The 24,940-nt window shown below is 53.8% G+C and overlaps 1 protein-coding gene across 3 annotated transcripts in view; it reads right to left on the bottom strand.

The window, feature by feature from the left end:
* LRFN5 (leucine rich repeat and fibronectin type III domain containing 5) overlaps positions 1–24,940 on the bottom strand; it is a 66,620-nt gene that overhangs the window by 10,278 nt on the left and 31,402 nt on the right. The gene's annotated exons all lie outside the window — the stretch shown is intronic.

Below are 24,940 nucleotides of genomic sequence, written 5' to 3' on the forward strand. Positions count from 1 at the left end.
GCTTCTATACTACCTTCCAGAAGAACAATTGAGAGATATATATGTTTGCATACACACACATATACACACAGACACTTATATCCAGATGACAAAGCAATTTGGAAGAGGCTGGTGGCACCGTACATGGCACAGCAGTGCCTTCCAGGCCCCTCCTGCTAGAGCTCATCCCCGCTGTTCAACGCACCTCCACTCCAGGCACTCAGCTTTCAGACAGATGCTCCTGACCTCATGGTCTGGAGTTACTTTGCCATAATGCCATTTATATATTGAAAATGAGGGATGTTTCATGTGTGCTTCACTTGCTAAGCTAAAACTCTCAGCAGCCTCTAAATCACGGCAGTTCAATGGGTTATAGCCATCTCCACCAAACATTTAAGCTCTTAATGCTATTTTCAGAATAAACTCAGGAGCTAATTTTATGTCATTCAAAAGCCAAAAATACAAATAAAACAAAAAAAAAAAACAACAAGAAAAGCCCCCACAACAACAGGGATCTAAATAAAAATGGAACATGGCCTAATTTTAGATCATCGCTGTTCTCCCAGCTGCCACAACCAGCAGCGCTGCACTCTTCTCCCAGAAAGCCTGACAGTTCCATTAGCCTTATCTCTTACATTGCCAGATCCAGGATCCTCACAGAGTATGGAAACAAGGAAGATAACAACAGTGCCCACACCAGCTATGAAATCATCTATCAGTGACCACGCCAAAAACTCCGCGAGAGCTGCGGCGCTGGTTTCTGCGCAGCCCTGCGTCAGCGTCCCCCCCACGGTGTGGGCAGGCGGGTGGGAAGGCAGATGCTCTTCCACGGAGCAGGCGGGCGGGAGGAAGCACAGTCCTGCGGAGAAGCACCTACGTGTCCGAGAGGGAACTTGTGCAGTCGTAAGCAACGGACCTCAGCAGGACTCCGCGTTGGAAATGAAGCACTTGTCTCCCTTCGGGACAGATAAAATTATACGTGTACAGATCGGATTACTCAGATGCATTACCATCCCAGAAATGTATTAACGAAGCTCAGCTAAAATAAAATAAAGTTTCACAGCTAGCCATAAGCAGGAGTCTTGAATTGTCATGGATATTTAAAGACATTTAACGTCAGTACAATAATTACTGCTCCTATTGTCCAGTCCGACCATAATCCATCCACAGTGCCATGCAAACTAAGAGGAGCCACCAAGTTGCAAAAAGGATGAGTGAAAATACCAGCCTCTAAACCCTGTTCTTCAGCACTATCAATTTATTTTTTTTTCCTGATACTGGGGGCTGTAGGTTTTCATGACTACTGATTCCAAGTCTTAAGTCCCCATTCAGGGAAAAAAAAAAAAAAAAAGAGGTCTTCAGCTGAGTATGCTGCTGCGGGCATGGCCTATCACTGCTGTAGTGCTGGGAACTGTTACCATAACCGTTACCATTACTGCTACCATTAACTCTGGCAGAAAGCAAACTTCCCGGGCAGTGCTCAAAAACGTTTTGTGGATTCAGTTTCGTCTGGCCCGTGCCAGCACTGCAGTTCGGGGTGGTCCTGCAGGTGAAACGGACTTGGAGGAGAATGGTGATGCCAAGCAGTGGAGGAGGAAGCACAGCAGAGCAAACCGCACACTCCAACCCCCAAACCCCGCTGGTGATGCCCGGCTGGCCACCTCCCGACGTGGCGGCCGCAGTCACAGCCATGGGCTGTCACCCAGCCTTTCCAGGCAGGACTTTTCTCTTTTAATCTAGATCTGGCACGTACCAGATTCAAATGGACGCAGCAGCTCAGGGCATCCACAGCACAACTGCCAGGGTCCCCAGACAGTCTTGGCTGGGGACACCACGCTCATTTAGATTTGCTAACTTAATACTGTTAATTTAGATTTGTAGCTGTGATTAAAGTAATGTGCTTGGATTCAGCCAAGTTCATTTGAAGAGCTATACAAGATTAAAACCAAATCAGCAAGGTGCATTTAGAAGTTTGGAAATACTGTTACAAGATGAAACGGTGACATAAGGAGATGTAAATTTAAACCATAGCTGGAACGACAAGGTTATGACGAGGTTACCCACCAGTGGACGTGGGGTTTTTTGGATTTTAGCAAAGCTTTTGATACTGTCTCTGACAGTATCCTCTGGACAAAATGCCCAGCACACGGTGAGAGCTGGACACAACGTGATGGGCGAACACCGGGTTGAAGGGTCAGGCTCAAAGGGTTGTAGCAAATGGGGCAACACCTGGCTGGTGGCCAGCGACTGTCCCCCAGGGCTCAGGTTTAGGGCCAGACCTCTCCAGTGTTTCCATCAGTGACCTGGACAGGGAGGTGAATGCACACCATGTACGCCTGCCAATGACACTGAATTAGGAGGAGGCGCTGAGTCCCTCGAGGGCAGAGGGGGCTTATGGACAGGTCTTGGTGGATCTTACCAGCCCTGTCGACTGTAACGAGGACAAATGCGGATTCAGTGCTTGGGACCTGATCTATCTGTCTGTCCTCTCCCAGCACACCCCAGGCCTCCATGGCAGCAGCTTCACAGCCCCGGACCGGGTCAGCTCTGGGCAGGGCAGGCAGCTGCCCGCATGCAAAGGCGGCAGGATGGAGAAGGAGGCTGTCCCCGCAGGGAGCTGCCTGGCGTTGAAGCTGCAGCCGAGACTGGAGCATCCATGGCAGTTAGAGCTGGGGAGGAGTGGAGAGTGCCCTCACACAAAACAGCAAGCCCCTGACTAGCTTCTCCTTGCCGGGCCGCTCCGCTCCAGCCCCGCAGACACACACCACCGCGGTGCCAAGCACCCCTCTGCAGAATGAGCGTCTCGGCCCTGGGCTGTCCCGGCACAGCAGTGGCGAAGAGCAGGCCAGGCCCAGGAGGCCCGTCACCCTGGTACAGCCGGGTGGGCACAGGCAGAGGCTGAGGACGGCGGATCGCAGCCTGCAAACATGGCCCACGGCCACGGCTCCCCAGAGGAGGGAAACTGGACCACAGACGAGCACCCCGGGTCGCTTCCTATTTTTCAGGGCTACAGTGACTGCACCTCCGGGAGGGCAGTGCCCATGGGGAGGGAGCAGCTCTGCCAGCCCTGGCCCCTGGCACTTGCCGGCAGGATGGCTCCAGGGGGTCGGTTCAATAACTGCAGCATTCCTGGTGAGGTGTGGGAGAGCGTGCAGGGATGGGTGACGGGTCCCAGGACGTCAGCCATTGCTCTGGGACAGTCGGGCTCCAAGCCCTCACTGCCAAGAGCAGCCCCCTGAGAAGGCAGCCCCCACCCTGTGCCCACAGCAGGGGCTCCTGGAGGTGCCTGCGCTCAGCCCCAGCGGGGGCCAGGTCGGGGCCGGGTCTGGACCCCAAAGGCAGAGCACACCACGGCGGCGCAGGCCTGTGAGTGGCTCCCGGCACCGCGCTGGGCTCCTCGGCAGCCTGTCCTGGGGAGGGAGGGCTGACGGGCCCACGCCGTCCGTGCAGCTCTTCCCAGCTCCAGTCCTGCCTGAGGGGCTGCACGCCACAGAGACGGGGCTGGGCCAGCACCAGCACCAGCACGACTGTTTTAAAATCCTGTCAAGTCCATCAGCTCTCTCACACTGCGGCTCGGGAAACTGTTGGGGGCAGGTGCTGGGGGAGAAACGAGGAGGGCAGAGAAAAGCAGGCACGCCGTTTCCCTTGGACTGTGTCCGAGCCCTGCACGGGAGCCTGTCTCCACACTGAGCTGTCTTAATGAAAGCCAGAGGTGCCCGTGGGCTTCCACCACTGCCCAGCATCCAGCTGTCCCTGGTGAATAGTTCCTTATCCACCCTTATCAGGTTTTTTTAAAGTGTCACATAAGTTGTAATAGAAATGTTAGCAAAGCTTAAAAAAAGTTGTGTGTTTGCACAAATGCTCACAAGTGCTCTAAGATCTGTGTGTCATGCAAAGATGTACTAACATTTGCAGCTGAAGAACAGTACTGGATACTTCAATTGATAGAAACAACAAAACCACACTTGCATCTAAATTACCAGGCCGGTGCCCCAGCCTGCGTGCCTCCGTGGCACAGAGACAGGGACAGCCCGTCCTCCCCAGGCTGGATGTCACCCCTTCGCTGCAGGGGCAGCAAAAACGTTTCACCGCCTCACTGAAAGACTGCAGAGTATTTCCTCATGGGGGTGCTCGGTGTAGTACGCTGTCTCACGGCTATGGCCCACAACTGAGATATTCCAGAAGATGGCAGGAACCACAGGATCTGGTGGCTTAGAAGAACAGCCACCATAAGAAGACATGTCCCTTGGAAGTCAGCCAGGCTGTACGTCCTCTCCTTTCCCAGCACACCTCGTCCCACACACAGATAACTCGCAGTGACAGCAGCACTGACACGGCTTACAGCTCATTGCAGAAAACACCTTTTCAACTAAGCAGAGCATTATCTGATTCTCATTACTTGCTTAAAAAATAAAAAAGAAGAAAAAGAAAGCACATTATTACCATAAAACAAATAGAGAAATGCTGGTTTCATGGGAAGGTGCTCATTGCTTTCATTTACCCCTTGGTGTCTACAAAAAGATAGGGATAGTCAAGCTCCTCGTGTGACGTTTGTGATTCATGCAAAAAAAGGCTCTCAAATACGAATTTTTATATCAATTTTGTTGCTACATTTGATAATTTGAGTTATTCAATCTGTCTATAAAAACTAACTACAAATTACAGCGGGCTGCACAGCTCACTGCCATACACATGCGAAAATCGTGTCTCCCAAGTGCAAACAACCCCGTCACCCCCTGGTGCACACTGCCTTTGGGGCTGGGGCAGACCTGCCTGCTGCTCTCCTGTCGACCTGAAATGACTGAACTAAGGCATTGCCCCCAGACTGCTGTTTCTGTTTCAGAGCAGAGGAAGTCCTTCCCCTTATTCACTTTTCCCAGCTACAGAGCAGGTCCGACAGCGGTTCAGCAGAGCCTGGGCTTGTGGGGACAGGGACCCGTCTTCCCTGTCACCCCCTTCCCACCTCTGCCCTGGCAGCTCTCAGGTGGGGCATGCCGACGCGATGGGCAACAATTCAGCATTTCTTCCCCTGCTGGGTGTTTCTCACGTGGCTTCTGGCTCCATCTCAGCTGTGCTCCCAGTGCAGACTTCGGGCTCCCGCTGCCCCAGTCCCGGGGGCTGTAAAACAGCCATCCCAGCATGGGGGAAGTACCCTGCGCCCGGCTGGGATGAAGCCCGTGCACAGGCAGGGTGCAGGGAGAGCTGGGGCAGGCCTTCCAGCCCCCCGGCGCCACACACTGCACAGCAGGACCCACCGGAGGGGGACGGCTCACTGGCACCAAGCCAGGCACTGGCACCCCTCTCCCACCCCTTCCAAGAGAATCCACGCGCCACCGCAGTCAGGAGCCACCTCTCCTCCGAGGACGGCAGACTCCAGCAGCCCCCAGCACTCCCCTGGGCACGCGCGGACCCAGCCGTCCAGGATTTCCTGAGGAGGCAGACCCAAATCAGAAACCTCTGCAGGGTTTTGCGAGGCGAGGTCCGGCGCAGAGGCACGGCCAGAGTGACCCCAGCCCGTTCGCGGCACTGCCGTACCAAAGCCTCCCGCCCAGCACAGCCGGGGCGCTGCACCTGCGGGGCGAGCGGCAGCGCCCGTGCACGCCTCAGTGGGCCCCGATCGGCAGCGGGCTGTGAAAATAAATGACCACCCACCGGTTCTAGCAACAAATTGAGGTCATGTAAAGAGCTAATGAATTTGAAATTTCTGCCTGGAATTGATCCAAGGGACACAGGAATGAAATGTCATGTACGCCAGGCTGAGATTGCTTCTTTTTCCCGATGTGCGGCTTACTGGGGTTTTTTTTTGCCCCCATCTTCTTTGGGAGCAATAGGTTTGATGATACTTAGTGCAGCATCTGCTGATGTGTCCAGTGCTACAAAGGGTCATTTGCATATTGTGAATTGCATAACACACGGAAGCAGCAGGATTCAGGAGATAGTAATTAATGAGCAAATGATTTCCACTGCATCTGATCCTGTTCAGATGGTAGGCGCTACACAAAGTCAGCGTGCCAGGGAAACCCAATGCAGCACACCGGTAGCTCTTCAGAGCCAGCTGCTAATACTGGCTCAGACATAATCTGTCATCACTAAGGTCATGACAGAAGCTATTGATTGCCTTTCCTACCCCTCCAGGCCTCAGCAGAAGTTGTGATTTTCAAGGTCTTTGCAAATGCAATTTCGTGGTAGGAAAAAAAAAGTCTAGAAGTTGATGATATTCACCTGCTGGGGATGAAGGATAGGGAAATAGCTGGCACCAGTCACCAAAGGCATCCTGCAGCCACGCTAAAATAAATTAAGATATTCATATAAATGAAGATGCTGTGATATATGGCATACGAGCTGCTAAAACTACTTAAGCAGAGACCAAGGAGCTTCAATTTCACAAAGGTCAATGATATATAAACACTCCTGAGTGTTTTGCTGAATCAGAAACAAAGCACCTAAGAAAACAGAAACATTCAGATCACAGAACCTCACCAAGAGGCTTCCCTGGGGGCTCTGCTGGCCGCCCAGCCGCTCCACGGGCCAGGGCCATGGGCCAGGGCCACGGGCCAGGACCATGGTCTCTTGCTCCAGTGGAGTGCACAAAGTTCCCCACCAGCCGCAAAGCCCTCTCACGCCGGTGAGGAGCAACATCTCCCGATATGGGCAGCAAGGAGCCCTCAGCTGCAAGGCAGCTCCTTCTGATACCCTGCCTGCCTATTTGCTTTGTGGGGAGGATGTGCTATTTTGGTTCTTTGATGCTTGTAATGCTTGCTGTAGGGCTGAACAGGTTAATCACCATTGGGAGGCATGCTACGGAGGAAATACTGTGGCCCAGTCTTTGTTAAAGGGTTTCAAACACTGCAACAAATACAGCTGCACCCCCTCTAACCTCTAGGAATTTTAAATGCTACAGGACATCAAATTGTGCTTGCTCCACAGCCTCCTTTGGTGCGCCTGATGCTGCCACAGAGGTGGTCAGGTGCGCTGCAGAGGTTATGTCCCCCTGTAAATAACGAAATACAGCCCAGTGCTGGAGGCAGGCTGGCTAATGAGCTGTTTCATGTAGCTGCTCTCATTTTCCTCCAGCCTTAAGCCGCAAACGATACGCATGCAAAGCAATGCATTCTGGGAGGCAATTTTTCTCCCCATAATGAGGTCTAAACTGGCAAGATTAAAGTGAACAATAACAATTATTTTAATTAAAGATATTTCTAGAGAAAGTAGAACCTGTATCAGTAAGACCGAGACCATGCCATGCGCCTGGCTGACGCCTGAGAGCAAAGCTTCTGCTGTTTTCACAGCCGGTGGCAGGGCACGGTGCCAAAAATAAAGGGCGAGGTGGTCCCTGCCTGAGAGATTGCAGGGGTCTGCACCCATTCTCCGGAGCATGCCGCCCTTCATGGCGGGCAGAGGCATGGAATGGGATGGGCGCTGAAAGGGCGGCAGCAGCTGGGGGGATGCCCGGCAGCAGGACCCAGCAGCAGACCTGGCAGCAGCAGGGCTGGAAGCGGCTCTCCACCAGGAGGTGGCTGAGGAAGCAATAGCGCTGAGGAGTAAATGCTGCCCCTTGGAGGGACAGGGGTCAGCGCATGGCACTGGCGCGGTGGCTGGAAGCAGTGCTGGGCATCCTTCGTCTGCTGCCTGTGCAGGGCTGGGAAGGTGCTCCTGAGGAAGGACAATATCAGCACATCTTGCCCACTGGCGCTTTCTGTAAGCAGCCACCGAGCCGGAGCTGGAAACGCGAGTTAGACTGACCTTTCATCCAAGCCACAAAGTCCCTCTCCAGTTCTGTCTGAGCCAGAAAATCAACTGGTTTTCTCCAGAAAGAAATAAGATGACCACAATGCTGCGGTGTGGACAGCAAAACTGCAAACGAGGTCTTTCAGAAGGCAGAGGTAATTCAGCAAGTAATGGCAGCAAGGAGGGCAAGGCAGGACAGAAGACAGGGTGCGAGGGGAGGTGAAGGTGAGTCTCCCCACACCGTCTGGCCCAGCCAAGGGCCAGGGCAGGGGATACTTCTGCCTTTCAGTGCCAGGCCCTTTTGCCCTGCCTGGGGCTGCGGAGGGGAGGAGGACGGGCAGATCTCCCACCAGCCCACCGTGGCAGGGTCCCGGCCCGCCATGGCCCACGGAGCATTGCAGCACTGCACAGGAACCCTGCACGGGAGCGACATGCCGAGCCACAGCCATGCTTGCACCAGAGCCAGCAGCAGGTGTCCCAAACCTGAGCCTGCTTCGGTCTGTGTTTTCCTGCCTGACCATCTATCAGTGAGGCCATGAGAGCACCCACCACCGCATGGCATTGGGCAGCCGCAGGCCGGGGGTCCGGCATGCTGAAGAGCAGCGCTGGCAGCCAGAGCCTGGCTCGGGTACCCCAATTCTGGCTACCCTCAGCTTCAGTCTGGGACTGTCAGTCAAATGGCTATGGTAACAGAACAGTCATTACTTTATAGCAGGACAAAGTGCTCACCCTGTCAGTATATTAACTTCTTAATTGCTTTATTAATCAATTAACCATTTACTAAATTGGCACAGCTAAATTTCTGAGGAAGAGTGCAAATATTAACCCGCTAGAAAAAATATTGGCTGCTGCATAATAACAACAATAGTATGCGCTGGCACGTCTGCTTCCCCGGGCCCTGCATAGCGAGTCTCCGGCGATACAGGGCAGCCCCAGTGTGGGGGAGGCAGCACTCCCCACCTGCCCTGCCCCTGGGATCCCTCCGCTGGGAGCTACCCAGGCAGAAGGTTTTGCACTAGGAAGTGTTAGGCACAACAACAGTAAAAAATAATTACATCATCCAGGGTACCGAGTATAGAGAGTAGCATGAAACCACTACATGCAGCATACCGAGAAACAAACCCATGAAACACCAACTATCTCCAAGTGATTAATGCTTTGATTCACAAACACAGCACTTTTTTTTTTGTATTCTCATGTGCACAGTAAGCCTTTCCCTGAAGGAAGGAGTGATTATGCAAACTATCAGGGAGTCCTTCACTCAAGCGCGTACCAATGTCCTAAAGACACTTTGTAAGAAAAACCTGTATCTTGAGAATATTGCCTGTGTACGATTACAGACGGGCAGTGCTGGCTGCACCCGCAGCTGTGGCAGGTCAAGGTGCTGGACATCTGGTGACACAGCTTGAGGGCACCGAGATCATTCGTCTGGCACAGGGGGAACCACAGCCAGACCAAGCTGTAACCCAGGAAAACAGTGTTCCCAGGGGAAGGGCCAGAGCTGGAAGGTAAGTGACACAGAGCAAACAGAGGCAAATGCAAGCACGCTAGAACGAGGAGCTTGGGGAGGGATGCGAGCACCTTCAGGCAGGAGCCAGCTAACACTTACTGGGCACAACGGACGTGTCCCCTAAAGCCAGGGGTGCTACCTGTGACCGGGGACTGACTCCACAGCTCATGTGGGACTAATGGAAACAACAGGTACCGGTGCGAATGTCACACCACCAGACTGTCGCTACCGACAGTCGCCAGCCCTACGCAGCCGGCACCACCCCTGGCACAGCACTGCTCCCCCGTGCAGGTCAGTCACGGCCGACGAAGGGCCGCACGCTGAGTCACGGGAGCCCCCTCACACCTCGTCTTCAGCGAGCTCTGATTTCGTGATGCACCTGAATTTTCCCCCGCTGTGCTGTGATGGGCGAAAGCACAGAGGGGTGTGAACCACCCCCTCACTGCACCCTTTGACACATCCCACTAGTGTTCTGGCACGTAGGTGAGATGGGACAGCTGGGGGTATCCTAATTCCTAACGCCTGGGTCTGGCGTATGGCACAATACCTCGTACCACATTTCATTTTTTAAGTTTCCAATTACATGTAGTTCAGAAAGTTGCTAGTGGATTTCAAGCACACGTGCAACAAAACTTTCACACGGAGTTGGTCAACTGTTTCAGATGTTTTTATTTATAAATGTGCACACAGAACCACAATTACTTACTAGTCCTCAGGACCAGAGTCTCCCAATTTATTTTCTGATGACTTTTAACAGCCAGCAGCGTTTGCCCTGGCTCAAGTGGCTGATCTGGTTTAGACCTTTCACTGAGGGGTTTGAAGTCTCTGCTGAAGGACCACCAGAAGAAGTGACCCATGAGCACCCGTGCAGACAAGGGGGCTGACACAGACACGAGGGGAAGCACTGGCTGTTTCGAGTGTGCAGCTTCTCACCCACCCAGAAAAACACCCGACAGCCCGAAGCAGCCTTGGGGGTTTGCTGCAGTAGAAGAGAGGCTTTGTCTTGGACTGTATTAAAAGGATACTAAACTCATTATTACTGTTAATTTTACACATTCCTCAGTTGTCCGCCTGCCCCGGAGACAGACAAGCAGTAAGGGGTGTCACGTGCCAGAAGAGAATCCAGGTATTGCAGCAGTTTGGCTTTTTATTCCCCGCAGTTCATCTGTTTCGTGAGCAACTCTGTTGCCTTCAATTGTTTGTAATCTTCAACATAATTCACAAGTTGTTACTTGCACTTATTTTGTCTGCTGATTTTATTATAACCCATAAGATTAGAGTGTTTTGATATAATACTTTGTTTCACAATCTCATCAGTGTAACACAGACCGAAGACGCATCAAAGGCACCAACTTCATTGCAAATTCCTGCTGCCCTGGGGCGGGTGCCCTGGCCTGCAATCCATTGTGCCTGCAGCTCCCGGGGAAACCGGCTGCTCCGCGTCCTTCTGTGACCGTCCCAGCGCACGGGCGGCCCTTTAGAGCAGCGAGGAAGGTAAGCGGACGTCTGTTTCAGCTTTCATCCAGGACATAAGTTCCTGAACCTGGTCTTGGCACGGGGGGAGGGTGGGGGCACAGCCACGCAGCAGGACCCCCAGGCGCAGCTCCCAGAGGAGCACAGCCTATCCATCCCGCTGGGCCAGGGCACCCTGGCCAGCACCCTCAGCAGCGGGAGGGAGAGCTCCTGCACCCGCTCCCGCTGCCGGCCACCTGCGCCCCCGTCCTCTCGCCCAGCCGCTGCCCCACCAGCAGAGACCCCTACCTGAAGCACCACAGCTGGGATGGGCGCCCCGTGTCTGAGCGCATCAACTGCCCCAGCTCCTCCCGCTGCCTCAGACCTGGCCTTGGAGAAGCACCAAGGGATGGGGTGGGGAGGGACAGGGACACTGGTGGTTTGCAGTATTAGAGTTCAATTGCTGCAAAGTCACCTGGTGCGCACCGATATCGCTAATGGGGAACATGGGATTTGCTACACAAAATCAGATCACTGGGACATCTCATCCTGCACCTTGCTGCTGGAAGTGGCTGATCCTCACCCACTTCCAGAAGGCAGCCCGGGGCAAACGTGACCATGCAGACACCTGCCCCTTGCAGGGACAGAGCCAAACCTCCTGCGTGTTTTTAACTTTCCCGTGCGTGCCCTGCTATGTGGAATGTGATTATCTCTGCCTGCCACGGATGATTTTAAAATTACTCATCCCTCCTCGATTCCCATCCCCTGTTTGGTCACTGACCTCAAAGGACCTTCACATATATTGTATCACAGTCCTGCATCCTGGGTAAAAAACCTCCCTTGCATCATCAGGAAGACAGAGCGGATGAGGCCCTCCATAGACAGATAGGAGCAGCCTCACGTTCACAAGCCCTGGTCCTCATGGGGGATTTCAACCACACCGACATCTGCTGGAGGGACAACACAGCAGGGCATAAGCAATCCAGGAGGTTCCTGGAGTGCGTCGATGATAACTTCGTTCTCCAAGCTGTAGAGGAGCCAATGAGGAGAGGTGCGATGCTGGACCTTGTTCTCACCAACAAGGAGGGGCTGGTGGGGAATGTGAAGCTCAAGGGCAGCCTTGGCTGCAGCGACCACGAAATGGTTCAAGATCCTTAGGGCACCGAGGAGGGCACACAGCAAGCTCACTACCCTGGACTTCAGGAGAGCAGACTTTGGCCTCTTCAGGGGTCTGCTTGGCTGAGTACTGTGCATAAAGCCCTGGAGGGAAGAGGGCCCCAAGAAAGCTGGTTAATATTCAAAGACCACCTCCAAGCTCAGGAGGTGAGAAATTGTCCGAGCAGCCAGGGATCAGGTTAGGAAAGCTAAAGCCCTGATGGAATTAAATCTGGCCAGGGACATCAAGGGCAACAAGAAAAGCTTCTATAGGTACGTTGGGGAGAAAAGAAAGACTAGGGAAAATGTGGGCCCTCTCCGGAACAAAATGGGAGATCTGGTTACCTGGGATATGGAGAAGGCTGAGGTACTCAATGACTTTTTTGCCTCAGTCTTCACTGGCAAGTGCTCGAGCCTCACCACCCAAGCCGCAGAAGGCAAAGGCAGGCACTGGGAGAATGAAGAGCCGCCCACTGTGGGAGAACATCAGGTTCGAGACCATCTAAGGCACCTGAAGGTGCACAAGTTCATGGGACCCGATGAGATCTACCCACGGGTCCTGAGGGAACTGGCGGATGAAATTGCTAAGCCACTATCCATCGTATCTGAGAAGCTCCCACTGACTGGAAAAGGGGAAACATAACCCCCATTTTAAAAATGGGAAACAAAGAAGACCCGGGGAACTACAGACCAGTCAGTCTCATGTCTGTGCCTGGGAAGATCATGGAACAGATCCTCCTGGAAGCTCTGCTAAGGCACATGGAGGACAGGGAGGTGATTCGAGACAGCCAGCATGGCTTCACCAAGGGCAAGTCCTGCCTGACTAACCTACTGGCCTTCTAGGATGCAATGACTACATCAGGGAACACAGGAAGGGCTACAGATGTCGTCTATCTGGACCTCTGTAAGGCCTTCAACACAGTCCCCCACAACATCCTTCTCTCCAAACTGGAGAGGTATTGATTTGATGGGTGGACTGTCCAGTGGGTGAGGAATTGGTTAGACGGTCGCATCCAGAGGGTAGTGGTCAACGACTCAATGTCCAGAAGGAGACTGGTGATGAGTGGCATCCCGCAGAGGTCCGTATTGGGACAGGTACTGTTTAATATCTTCATCAGTGACATAGACAGTGGGATCAAGTGCACCCTCAGCAAGTTTGCAGATGACACCAAGCTGAGCGGTGTGGTTGACACGCCAGAGGGACGGGATGCCATCAGAGGGACCTGGACAAGCTCGAGAAGTGGGCCCGTATGAACATCATGAGGTTTAACAAGGCCAAGTGCAAGGCCCTGCACCTGGGTTGGGACAACCCCTGGTATCAATCCAGGCTGGGGGGTGAAGGGATGGAGAGCAGCCCTGCCGAGAAGGACTTGGGGGTACTGGTGGATGAAAAGCTGGACATGAGCCAGCAATGTGTGCTTGCAGCCCAGAAGGCCAATTGTATCCTGGGCTGCATCAAAAGCAGCATGGCCAGCAGGTCGAGGGAGGGGATTCTGCCCCTCTCCTCTGCTCTGGTGAGACCCCACCTGGAGTACTGTGTCCAGCTCTGGAGCCCTCAGCATAAGAAAGACACAGACCTGTTGGAGCGGGTCCAGAAGAGGGCCATGAAAATGATCAGGGGGAATGGAACACCTCTCCTATGAAGAAAGGCTGAGAGAGTTGGGGTTGTTCAGCCTGGAGAAGAGAAGGCTCCAGGGAGACCTTACTGTGGCCTTTCAGTACTTAAAGGGGGCTTATAAGCAAGACGGGGACAAACTTTTTAGCAGGGCCTGTTGCGACAGGACAAGGGGGAATGGCTTTAAACTAAAGGGGGGTAGATTTAGACTAGATATAAGGAAGAAATTTTTGACACTGAGGGTGGTGAGACACTGGCCCAGGTTGCCCAGAGAGGTGGTGGATGCCCCATCCCTGGAAACATTCCAGGTCAGGTTGGACGGGGCTCTGAGCAACCTGATCTAGTTGAAGATGGCCCTGCTCATTGCAGGGGGGTTGGACTAGATGGCCTTTAGAGGTCCCTTCCAACCCAAACTATTCTATGATTCTATCACAGCTGTCCAGCTTATTCAGGAAATAATGGGAAATGATGTAAAGGAAACTCAGTCACGTGAAGGCAGATCCCTCTGCAGAAGACAGAACCGCTGAGGTAGGGAGGACCTCAAGACCACCTCGTCCATCCCACCCCTGCTCAGGCAGCATGGACTAAAGCAAGCTGCCAGGACCATGTCCCTTGGACATCAGGTATCTCCCAGCACCACGAATCTTGCTAAAGTGGGCGCAAGGTGAGACCCAGGCTCAGAGCGAGGGCCCAGGGGCGGCACTGCCAGTTCACATGGGGATGCTGCGTCTCCTGGCACAATGTATGTTTCTTCCTCAAAAGCTCCATTTCTGGATTTGTGCTGTTTCTCACCTGTCTTCTACACAACAAAATGCTTCAGCTCTTGCCCTTGCAGAGTACAGCTTATAAACATGCCCATAAAGCTCAGGAATAGAGGAGAAAAATAGGGTAATTATACTTCATTTACTTTTAAAGCACTTTATTTTAGAATTGTTTCATATTGTCTGGAGCAGACAACACTCAAAAATGCCAAGTCCTCAAAAAGGTAAAAATAATACTGGGTTCCCTGCACCAGTGCAAATGGCGCATGGCTCCCGAGTCATGGCTAAAGAGTTTCCAGCAGGAGCCGGGGAACATGGACACTTTCCAGGCACTCAGTTCCTTCACTTCTGCTTACACATCTCTTGTGTCCTGCATTTCCACAGAAGTGCCAGAGCCTTCCTGGGAGGCGTGGGGAGGTTCAGGATCCCAAGCCTGAAGCTGGTCCCGCGCTCAGGGGGGCTGCCTGATGCTCGCCGCCCCAGCCAGTGAGCCCCCCCAGCCTCCAGCACCAGCTCGCTGCTGGTTCGCAGCAGGCTCACCTGGGGCACATGCCACGCCGGCAGTGCGTGCCCTGGTGACACCGGGGTGAGCGCAGCTAACGAAGCAGGGACGCAGGGATTTCCAGGAATTTGGTTTGTTTTCCCTTTTTGTGCTGCTCCCCGCTACTCCCCCCACTGACTGTCTCTCTCGCACACACACGTGTCCCAGCAAGCCACTCTGAACACATGGGGACCAGCACTCTCACCACCGGCTGCCTGCCGCATGCACCGACAGCAGCGCGATGGGGCTGTCACAGTGAGTCCCCTGCACCGGGCAGACAAGGTGGCAGCACGCTTCCAGCACGCTTCCAGCATGCTTCCTGCACACTTCCTGCACGCTTCCTGCACGCCCACTGCTGGTGTGGCCCCGAGCCCACGGCCACACACGAGAGCTACGCACAACACTGCTCAGCTACCACCATTGCCGGCTAAAATGAATGCATTTGAAATGCAATGAATTAAATGCTGAACAAGTCCTAGAGGAAGGAGAACTCGGACACGTGGGGCTGTGGCGAAGGCAGCTCATTAGGCATTTGTATCACAGATGAGGAGCCGAGAGTGATACATGGGATGACTCAACGCGACAGCACAGGAACACGACTGCAGCTCTGCAATTTATTAATAGCTGTGCTGTGAGAAAAACGAGCCGGGTGATCCCCCGCGGCCCCCTGATACACAGGGCTCGGGGGGGCACCTCTCCCTGGGTCCACCATGGCTTGGCGAGATGGATACTTAAACAAGCACAAACCAGAGCGGCTTCTGAAAAAGACACTGGTTAAAGCGTGATAAAAATACACAATGAGGAGAAGGGTAAGAAACGTACCGTGCTTGCGGGCGGGCTGTGGGATCCCAGTGGGGCCGCCTGGCCTGGGGCGGGTGGTGGACTCGGGGCCCTCCCCCAGCCTAGCCCCGCGGGCACTCCCACAGAAGCCCCCCAGCACCAGCAGCGGCTGCTGCTCCATCGCGTGGTGGGGCTTCACAGCAACACACAGTTTGCTACCCGGCCCTGGTTTTGTAAGGGCTGATCGTGATACTCTGCTACCGAAACACACCCAGCTGGGAAAACGCCTGGCCACGCATGACCCGGCCCCTCCTGTGTCAGCATTCCTCTGAGCATTCAGCCTCTGGTTTTAGGTACTTAACCTGTAGAGGAAATCACCTCCTGGCTTCATTTATACTTATAAAAAGTAAGGGAGATATTCACACCCCCATCTGTCCAGTGTAAAACCCAACGTGCTGTGTTTCTAGCTGTATAATTGCCCTGGGCTCAAGCAGGCACAGCTGAGAGCCTATTTTGGCTTTTTTCATTGTATTTCCTCCTTGTCCTTGAAATAGAAAGTCTTGGCAATGCATCCTCTTGGTCCAGCAGCAGTGTTCCCTCCCAGTGAAACAACACCTTCCCACGGCAACTCTAAACGAGCGTACATTAGTATTTACCAGCAAGCAACAGACTTACCACCTGAATTGCCCATCACCACTACACGCAATTTTCCTTTTGCACCTGTTGAAAGAAGTGTCCACTAACAAAACACAAGCCACCAGGGCTGCCTGCTTGGTGTCCTGGCTAGCAGGGCTCTGCAAACACAGCTGGACCCAGACAGACAGAGTGCTCGTCTTCCCAGGCCCCCCCTCTATAAAATGTGCATTATGAATTCCTTCCTTTTTTTTTCTGTACGCAGTGCAGGAAAGACAGCACAACCGCCTTTGCAACCTCCCGTTGTCTCACTCCATCAGCTCTCGGAGCTCACAGCCCCACAGCGCAGACAGAACCGGAGCCAGGGACAGGCGGGAAGCCTGGCCCCAGGCCCCCGCCTGCACCCTGGCCCTGGGCTGGCAGTGCCTCCTGAATTGGCCCCTGACCCCGGCACCCATCGCCCCCGCACACCCCCCTGTGCAGCACAGGAGCCGCTGCTGGGCTGGGGCTGGGGGCATGCTCCAGCAGCAGGGGCAGCACAGCACCCCCAACCAGCCAGCAGACCCCTCTGGGGCCAGAGCTCCGCAGAGGGGGCTCTCACAGAAACCATCTCAAGTACGTCAGCAAACGAATGCTGGGGTTTGAAGTCAGAAACACCAAGCTATTGTGTTTTCCAGCTACTGAGGTATTACCATACAAATATCCTAAATGCTGACTGTAATATCGGCATTAATTGCGCAGCTTAAAAATGCAAGCAAGCCTAAGTGAATAAAGGGAATAAATGTTTAAACAAAACAGCTTTTAACTTATCAAAACATTTGTATTGAATTGGAATATCGTGGCATTTTCAAAACTAAGTGTTTTTGCAACATCAAAACACAACACAAACGTGAAGGGATTTGCTTTGACACTTCTCTGTCACCAAGTTTGCCAAAGCAGTGCGTTCCCAGGCGGCGTGGGGAGGCGAGGCTGCCGCGCTCGCCCCTGCAAAATCCACCCTGCACTCTCCTGGCCAGCGCAGTTTGTCGGGAGTGGGCGTGCTCCCCGTGGCCATTTGCAGCAGACAGATCTGTGCATGGAGGGGCGAGTGGCAAGCCCTGACGTGGAGGGAAGAGGCTCCTCAGGGACACCATCACCCTGGACCCCTCCCCGGCATGGAGCCTGCCCAGGCAGAGGCACCCAATGCGGCTGGGGTAGCCAGGTGCCGGCCGCAGGCGCAGTCATGTACTCACACGACTGTCCTGTGTACCCATTCTTGGGGAGCGTACCCAAATCACTGCCTATCTGCTGCAAAAGGATGCAGAGAGTCAAGAGATTCATCTGAAACACAGAGCATTTCTGAATGGCAGGAAGCCAAAGGGAAGGGAGACTGCCACAGCCTAGGATTTCTGGCCAAGCAGCTGCCTCTCTTCTAATAAAATGTGCGACTCGTGCAGATACATCTCCTCTGCCTTGGCAGCCCTGAGCAGCAGCGGGGCTGGCATTGCCACGGCTGGGTTAGGGCACAGACTCCCCTGACTGATGGAGTGACTACATCAGGGGACACGGGAAGGGCTACAGATGTCGTCTATCTGGACCTCTGTAAGGCATTTGACACGGTCCCCCACAACATCCTTCCCTCTAAACTGGAGAGCTATGGATTTGATGGGTGGACTGTCCAGCGGGTGAGGAATTGGTTAGACGGTCACATCCAGAGGGTAGTGGTCAAGGGCTCAATGTCCAGGTGGAGATTGGTGACGAGCGGTGTCCTGCAGGGGTCCATATTGGGACCGGTACTGTTTAATATCTTCATCAGTGACATAGACAGTGGGATCGAGTGCACCCTCAGCAAGTTTGCAGATGACACCAAGCTGAGCGGTGTGGTTGACATGCCAGAGGGACGGGATGCCATCCAGAGGGACCTGGATAAGCTGGAGAAGTGGGCCCCTGTGAACCTCATGAGGTTCAACAAGGCCAAGTGCAAGGCCCTGCCCCTGGGTCGGGGCAACCCCCGGTATCAATCCAGGCTGGGGGGTGAAGGGATGGAGAGCAGCCCTGCCGAGAAGGACTTAGGGAGACCGGTGGATGAAAAGCTGGACATGAGCCAGCAATGTGCGCTCGCAGCCCAGAAGGCCGATCGTATCCTGGGCTGCATCAAAAGAAGCGTGGCCAGCAGGTCGATTCTGCCCCTCTACTCTGCTCTGGTGAGACCCCACCTGGAGTACCGTGTCCAGCTCTGGAGCCCTCAGCATGGGAAAGACACAGACCTGTTGGAGCGAGTCCAGAGGAGGGCCACGAAAATGATCAGGGGGAATGGAACACCTCTCCTATGAAGAAAGGCTGAGAGAGTTGGGGTTGTTCAGCCTGGAGAAGAGAAGGCTTCAGGGAGACCTTACTGTGGCCTTTCCATGCTTAAAGGGAGATTATAAACAAGACGGGGACAAACTTTTTAGCAGGGCCTGTTGCAACAGGACAAGGGGGAATGGCTTTAAACTAAAAGGGGGTAGATTTAGACTAGATATAAGGAAGAAATTTTTGATGCTGAGGGTGGTGAGACACTGGCCCGGGTTGCCCAGAGAGGTGGTGGATGCCCCATCCCTGGACACATTCCAGGTCAGGTTGGACAGGGCTCTGAGCAACCTGATCTAGCTAAAGATGGCCCTGCCCATGGCAGGGGGGTTGGACTAGATGGCCTTGAGAGGTCCCTTCCAACCCAAACTATTCTATGATTCTATGATTCCATGACATCGTCTCACAGCACAAATCCTAGGATGATCCCAGAACATGCACTTCCAGCTTTCCCTTTTTCTTTTTTCTTTTGTTTTAAAGGACATGAAGGTTTGAAAACTCAGCGCAAAGTGGTTGTTTCAGAAACATCTGCCCAAACGCTGAAGCCCAGAAAGCACGGGTTGGAGCAAGGGTGCAGGGATCTGACACACCGATCCCAGGAATGCCAAGCCGGAGCCAGTGCCACTTCTCTCCCTCCTGCCAACACACCGCCACGTGCATGCTCAGTACTTGCCAAAGGACCCTGTCCTGTCAAGGAATCAGGATGGATGGTGCCTGCCTGATAATTAGCCATTAAATATTTTATTTTATCTGGATTGTTCACTTGTGGCATCAGGATTTATTTACTGCTCACTGTTCAAGCCTTGCTCTGAAGAGAGTTATTATCTTCTCCTTTGGCTTTTCTGAATTATGTCCAATGACATTCACCTATTTTCTCAGCTCCCCTGAGAGGGAAGGCAATGCCATCCCCATTTCACACGTAGGATCTGGAATCACAGAGACGCAGTACTACCCCTGCTTCTGCTCCTGGCCCCCCCTGCAGACGCCTCCCCCGGCCCCCTGCATCCCAGCTGCTGGGAGGAGAGGCACAGGCACCTTCTTGTGGCACAGGAGAAGGTGGGGCCAGTCCCCCAAAGGGCGCCCATCACCCACGACACGGCCCCAGACAGGCGAGATGGCCAGGTTCACAGTGCGAGCAACACTGGTGATGCTCTTCCTCCTGCCAAAGTCCTGCTGCGGATTTTTAATGGGTATCAAGCAAGGAAGGTGACAAAGCCCTCCCCAGAATAATAACCAGTTTGTTTTCTACTTAAAAATAAATTAAAGTCATCTCAGGAACTGCTGAAATGCACTGTATCAGATTGTTAGACAATCTTCAGAGGTCCCTTCCAACACAAACCATCCTATGATTCTATGTCTCCAATAAGACAGATCGTAGCCGGAGGTAGGCAATCAATACCCAGTGCTTCAGCCCAAATGCAGCCTGAACACTCAATGTATAACATTGTCATAAACTAGTGAAAATAATGGTAAGATGTGGAAAAGTCCAACAGCCCTACTAATAAGCACAGTCAGGAGGTTTTTCCTCAACATGAGGAGTTTCTGAAGTCAAAATGTTAGAACTATTCTCGAGAGAGCAGAGTTTTGCCAAAGCTGCAGATCTGCTTTGCTAGAGTTTTAATCTCAGATTACAAAATTGCATAGAAAATTTAACCAAAAAACCTTCAAAATAGATAACTCTGATTCTCTTTTTTCACAAGCAGCCTTTTACAAAGCCCCAGAGGGAGCCCCATGGGGAGCCCCTGGGGTGCCGCCAACCCCAGCATGCCACCACCTCTCCTGCCCTCGGCGACCACCACGGCTGCACGTGGCTGCAGGCGGCACGGCGGCTTTCCCAAGCACCGCAGCTGGCCGGGCGGTTTCCACCTTGACAGCTTTTGACAGGAAACGGCGTTTCCCAAACCCAATTTTCCCACGAGGAAAATGTCATTATTTCTATCAAAGAAACTGATTTGCCATTCAGAAAACCAAAATGAGACGCCTTGTTTCAGCCTGTTTGGACACTTGTCGGGATAATTCCCACTGCCAAACGACCCCAGCATTTTCACCCGTCTAAGAAAATGCCAGGCAGGATCCCGGTCCCCCTGCCCGCTCTCAGGGAGCCCCAGGCAGCGCAGGGCTGGGCACATTCCTCCCCGGACCAGGGCAGCGACCGAGGGGTCGGCACCCACCCACCCTGTGCAGACCCCCGCTCCCCGAGACGACAGGCTGCCAGAGCCCCAGACACAGACTCGGGTGCTGCCGGTGCTGCCCGCTTCCCCCAGCCCCTCGTGTGTGGGGGCAATGCACCAGCAGCCCCAGGGCCGGGCGCTCGCCCGCTCCTGTCCTGGCACCAGCTTGCTCTCACCTGTAACGCTCCCTGAGGTTCTGCCTGCCACTTCTAACGGCTGTGATCAAGCACTCCGATAGCCACACTCCACGTGCTGGCGAGTCACATCGTGGGGAAATCCGTGACTATTATTCTTGTCAATCGCCCACCTGCACCCAGCGAGTGTCAGCTGCTGGAGCTGCCCACGCCAGTGCCGGCAGCCCCTTTGGGGGAGCACGGCTCCGGGGAGAGGGGGTGAGCAGTGGGAGAGGGAAGGGCAGCAGCTGCTCCAGGGGTCCAGCAGCGGGAAACAATCCCACGGCCGCATCCTGGTTGTGATCTTATGCCCCTTCCCACTCCCCGCCCTCCCGCCCGGGCAGCCTCCCCGTCCGACCAGGCTGCTCCCGGTGCCGCGCGGGGGTGGCCAGTGCTGCCTGCAGCCAGCAGCGCCTCCCGGGGCTCCGCTCCACCTGTGGAGTCAACATCTACATCTCCTTGTCACCTCGGGGAGGGAACGAATGCAGCAGCACAAACGACTCCATGGGACGGAGGCTCACAGGCAGAAAGATTTGAAAGTTCAAAACAACATGTAGTTTAACTTGGATAATGTTGAAATTATACAATATATTAAATTGAACAGAGACTAAGAAAGTGCCTTGACATCTCCCAAGTTCAGCCAACTCCACGTGACCTTGCGCAACACTCTACGCCCCAGCATGCTGGTGGATGGTGCCTCAGGCTCAGATTTATCTTCCTCCCCCACCTGTGTTTTGGAGGCTGAAGCCCAGTCCCAATGTCTGACTCAGAGGCTCTTGCTCCTGTCTCTGGTGCACCACTCAGTGCCACAGTCAGCAAGCGACGTGGGGGGAAACCCCAGACAGCACACGAACACACATGGGGATCTGATCATTTATCTTCCAAATAGTCAGGAGAGCAATTTTATTCAAGTACCCACATGGACCTGCGGTACCAAAAGGGAGCATGAAACTACATATCCCAAAAATGGGGACACCAGAATGTCCTTTCTTCCCTCCACACACGGACGAGCAGGAGGCTCAGCATGAAAATCATCCAGAAGCATTATTCCGTCCGTGAACAGATCCTGACAAAAGGCTGGCACCACTGCACGGCGAAACCTGAAACACAGTGTGCCAAACGCTGGCACACATCGCTGTGAGCAGGTACATGGAAGAGGCAATGGAAGTGGCAAAGCCAGAATGATGTCTACTGGTACCGGAGGCTCTTGGCAATAGGGTCCCGCAAAGGAAGCAGGACACAGCGTAGAAATGCCCGTATGCCTGGGTGCAGCCTCCTGCACCAACTGACCCACCAGCCCAGACACTGCTGTTCGAAACAAAGCCACAGCAAGAGAGAGAGAGAGCGCACGCACCAAAGGTGCTGCGGCAGGCTCTGCTTCCCTGACTAAGCACTCCAGCTGTGGGAATCCTCTCCTGAAAACAGCAAAGCAAACATCTCCACCAAGCCTTGGATTCACCTTGGAGCCGCTGGTTCACTCCTGGAAACTGCAAAAAACATATGGGATGGAGAAAGCTTTACCTTACTTGGGGTAAGGGGCATTGACAGGAACTGCTCTGGCTGCCCCGGCACATGGCTAAACTCAACGCTGCAAAACTCCCAGTCCGCTTTCCCAGTACAGCTCCACAAAGACTCTGTGCCCTTCCTTCAAATTCAGGGGATTGCTCTTTAATAAAAAGGCTGTATTTTCAAAAATGTCTGCATATTCCTAAGGTTAAATGCAGTGTTTCATCCACAAACAGGAGCCTCGTCTTTGGCTCCAGATTCAGTCCTTCATCCTTCCTCTGAGGATTATCCCAGCGCTCATGCTTGGGAAGGGACCCACTTCTGGCACTCGCTGCAACCCCCTGCACAGCTGCCTTCCCCGGGGACGGCACCCACTGAAGCACCGCAGAGCCCCATGCTCGGAGGTGCATGCTGGGGCCATCTGAAAGCTGAGAGCCCAAACCGTTCAGGTGCATAAAGCAGCAGATTGCTCCCTGCCACAAGCTAGTGGTGGGTCACCAACCCCATTTCCAGCGACCGCGCTGCCTCCTGCAGCTATGTGGTTTGGGGGTGCTGGCTGTGCAACAGCTCCTCAGGGAACGGATCTCGCTTGGGAGCGCTGGGGCACTGCACACCCCTCCAGGCGGGCAGCCAGGACCCCTGTGCCTCTGCACGAGAGGAGCTTCCTCCCTGATGCTACTCGGATGCTTTTTTTAATTAATTGACAAGGAAGATCTGCAACCACGGAGTGCTCTTGCGGTGAAGGCATGAGTATGCATGAAGGCATGAAGAAACACACGCAGCCAGGCTTTGCTACGAAATCTGGCAAGCAGGAATAGGAGAGTGATTTGGGGAGGGGAAGGAGCACTCGCTGCCACCGTGCAGCACTGCCCTGCAGCGGAAGGTGCGGACCCAGCACGGACCTGCAGCCAGAGCAGCTCTGTGCTAGTGCAGCCCCCCCAGACATCTCTGGGCAGCCTCTGCCTTAAGCACGCTCTGCTTTCACTGGCCTCAATGCTTGAGGGCACAATGCTGCGCAGCAACGTCTCCTTCACTCATCGCACAGGTCAGGGAGCTTTACCCACTGAATCTAACTCTGAACCAAACCCGGGATTTCCCCCTGGTCTGGTGTGCAGCTGAACATGCAGGGGCAACGCTCTCTGACAGCCTGTGGCTGATAAACAACTTGCCCCACAACAGGGCATGCTACTCCACAGCCTAGTGCCCTCCGCTCAGCAGCTGAGCCCCGGGCAGTGGGCAGCGGGCAGCGAGCAGGGGGCAGTGGGCAGGGGGTAGCGGCCGGCCGGAGGGCAAGTTCAGGCAGGCCCAGAAGGCACTGTGCTCGGTTCTACACGGGCTGGTGACCCCACGGGCTCCTCCATCTGCTCCTCTCCTGCTACTTTTTTGAAAAATTTGGCCAGCATTAACAATCAATTTTGATTAATCAAAATGCATTCTGCAGGGACGAAAGCGCTCACAGTGCAGCAGTGAAACAAACCCCACTAACTTCAATTCTATTCATCCTACAATAGGAGAGCTGAAAAATACTGTTTGTGAAGCATTAAAATACTACGTTGCTGGGTCTCTCAGAAAGACCCATGAGAAAGTGAGTATTTATACAAGAAGAAGGTCTGAATAGCACGCAGCAGGGCCTGGAGCCTCACAGTGAACAGTGAAAAGAAATCAAAATACTCCATCCATCCCGACTGCGTGAGCTGTCCTACCTGTGAAACGGGGCAGGAGGCCCGGGCCGGCAGTGAATGGGAAATGATACCCTGGCATGTACCAAAGGAGGGCACCACGCTGCAGCACCCAGGAGGGAGGCAGGTGGATGACAACAGCCCCATCCCGGCACCGGCCAAACACCCAACTCTGCAACCATGGAGTGCCCTGCAGTGAAGGCAGGAGTATGCATGAAGGCATCAAGTCACAGCTTAAACCCCAGGTCTGGCACAAACTCTACATCTGCTTTGCAAGTGTGATTGGTTATTGCAGGAGAGAGGAAGACACCCAAGGAGATTTTCAAAACAACTAACTGCCTCTGTTTGAACCCATCTGCATGGTTAAATCCTTCACCAGCGGGGCCTCGCTGCTCCTCGGCTCCCAGGGAAGCCGAGCAGTAACTCTGCCGTGCTGCAGAGGGGAGCAATGAAGGCACACACAAGAAAGTGAGGCATCGAGTTACTCCAGTAATGGTGAACAAATGATCCCAGGACAGACAGCTGGATGTATAACCTCCAGTTACTCCAGTAATGGCGTGTAAATGGACCCCAGGACAGACAGCTGGATGTATAACCTCCAGTTACTCCAGTAATGGCGTGTAAATGGACCCCAGGACAGACAGCTGGATGTATAACCTGCCTGACAGAGCCTGCCACACACCCTCCTTGAAGTCCCTGAAATTATCCGTTCCTGACCGCCATCGTACGTCAGTACAGGATGCCCAACATCAGCAATTTCTAACTTACTGTTGTGATAAAAATGTAATAAAATTATTCCCAAGGTTTCCTTTACCAAACAAACACCGAGGTTTTTAATGCACTGACACCCACATTCCCCGATGGGCACCAGCTCAGAGACCGAAAGGGGACGGGCGCGGATGGGGACCTGGGTACATGGGGCTGCAGCC

This window comes from Aptenodytes patagonicus, chromosome 7 (genome assembly GCF_965638725.1).
Source record: "Aptenodytes patagonicus chromosome 7, bAptPat1.pri.cur, whole genome shotgun sequence".
NCBI lineage: Eukaryota > Metazoa > Chordata > Aves > Sphenisciformes > Spheniscidae > Aptenodytes > Aptenodytes patagonicus.